General features: G+C 38.7%; 1 protein-coding gene across 1 annotated transcript in view; it reads right to left on the bottom strand.

Moving 5' to 3' along the window:
• LOC119595634 (lachesin-like) overlaps positions 1 to 2,500 on the bottom strand; it is a 138,588-nt gene that overhangs the window by 30,956 nt on the left and 105,132 nt on the right.

Below are 2,500 nucleotides of genomic sequence, written 5' to 3'. Positions count from 1 at the left end.
AATGGAAAAGAATACAAATATTTGTGTATACATTTCGGCATAGCGTCACGCATTAGAAAACCTATGACAACTGCATATTTATTCTAACTGTAAAAAAAGAAAAGAAAAAAAGAAATCTAGTGTGTTATCGGAATCATCAATTATTTTACAATTTTCTCTTAATTCGTTTTATTAGATTTATATTAGGTTAAATATTGCTTCTTTCTCTCCTAACGATAACGGAGATTTTCCACGATAAACATCATACCATATCATTCATTGATGATCTGTAAATCAAACACTGTTTATTAATGATGCGATGTATTGATTTTCCTTTGGAGAAAAATCTCTCTTTCGCTGCTATTTGTAAAGAGTACACACACACACACAGTTCACACACACACATACACACACACACACACACACACCACACAGACAAGCAGACAGGACATACAGACAGACATACATACCATACAGACAGAACATGAAATAAAAGACATAAAGAGAATACAGTACATACATACATACATAAAATACATACATAAATACATACATACATACACACATACATGCATACACACATACACATACATACATACAGACATACACACCATACATACATACATACATACATACATGCATACATTCATACATACCTACCTGCATACGAATACTCATGTACTCACCAAACATATATATATGTAGATTAAGACAGTTAGATAGAAAGATTGATACTGTACATCAAAGCTAACAAAAGCAGTAATTAGAGAGAGAGAAAGTGAGTGAGTGAGGGAGGGGAAAGAGGAGTGGAAGGGGGAAAGGGGGAAAGGGGGAGACCCCCCAGAGACCACAAGAGACATGGAAAAAAAAAAAAATACATAAAAAAAAAACAAGCAGAAAAAATAGAGAAAAAAAAACAAGAAACCCCCAATGTAGAAAAAATACACAAACCATAAGGTCGAACCTCAGCCCAGATAGAGTGGCAAACTGAACCTAACCAACGCAAGGAGCTTCCTGCCATCTTATACAGTATTTAGGAAAGAAATGGAAGCGAGAGAGATATCAGATAAGCGAGGATATAGAATTAATATATAATGAGAGAGATGAGATAGAGAGAGAATAATAGAGAGAGATAGAGAGTAGGGAGAGAGATAGATAGGATAGATATAGAGATATGAGAGAAGAGATAGAGAGAGCAGAGTAGAGATATAGACAGAGGATATAGGATTAGTGATAGATATAGATAGGAGATGATATAGAGAGGATATACGATAGAGATAGAGATATATAGATATATATATCGAGAGATAATAGAGGTATAGATGAAGAGACACATACACTACACACACCACACACACACACAAAACACACACACAACACATCCACACACACACACACACACACAGAATAGAGAAAAATATGCTATATAGATATATATAGATATAGATGATGATTAGTAGATATATTATAGTAAAGTCTAGATATATGTATGGATGTATGTAGCTATCTATCTATCATTATTATAGATATAGAGATAATATAGCTATATATATATATAATAGATTATATAGATATAGATATGTGATATATATTATATATCTATATATTATATATATATTATATATTATATATATAGATATATATATATATATATATATGTGTAGTGTGTGTGTGTGTGTGTTGTGTGTGCTGTGTGGGTGTGTTTGTGCTGTGTGTGTGGTGTGTTTCTCTGTTCTGTCGTCTCTCTGTATCTCTGTCCGTCTCTCTCTCTCTCTGCTCCCCCTCTCTCTCTATATCTTTATCTCTCTCTCTTACTCTATCTCGTTCTCTCTCTCTCTCTCTCTATCTCTCTCTCTACTTCTCTCTACTATCTGCCAATTTTCTAATATCTGCCCCTCCTCGTCCCCCTTTCTCTGTCGCTCTCTTCCTCTGGATAGTAAACGAGGATATGATGATCATAACGGGAACCATTCGTCGTAAGGACAGGGGTGGGGGGTAGAAGAGAGAGAGAGAGAGAGAGAGAGAGAGAGAGAGAAGAGATGAGGAGCGGAGAGAGGGGGATGAGAGGGAGAGAGAGAGAGGGAGAGGGAGAGAGAGGGGAGTAGAGAGATGAGAGTGGATGAGAGAGAGAGGACGGGAGAGAGAGAAACAGAGGAGAGAGAGAGGAGAAAAAAGATGTTGAGAGAGAGATAGAGAGAGAGAGAAGAGAGAGAGACGAGGAGAGGGAGAGAGAGAGAGGAGAGAGGAGAGAGAGAGAGACGAGGGCGAGGAGGGAGAGAAGAGACCGGAGGAGAGAGAGAGCCGGGAGTCGAGAGGAATAACGAGAGACGAGAGAGAGGGAAAGAGAAAGAGAAACAGGCAGGAGAGAGAGAGAGAGACGGGGAGGAGAGGGAGGATGAGAAGAGAGAGAGATGAGAGAGAGGGGAGAGAGGAGAAGAGAGAGAGACAAGACAGGGGTGGGGGGAAGAGAGACAGAGACAAGAGGACCAGAGGACAGGAGAGCGACAGAGAGAGAGGAGAG

Source organism: Penaeus monodon, chromosome 36 (genome assembly GCF_015228065.2).
Source record: "Penaeus monodon isolate SGIC_2016 chromosome 36, NSTDA_Pmon_1, whole genome shotgun sequence".
Classification (NCBI taxonomy): domain Eukaryota; kingdom Metazoa; phylum Arthropoda; class Malacostraca; order Decapoda; family Penaeidae; genus Penaeus; species Penaeus monodon.
Note: the sequence above shows the minus strand (reverse complement) of the source record. Positions and strands in the feature narration are given on the sequence as shown.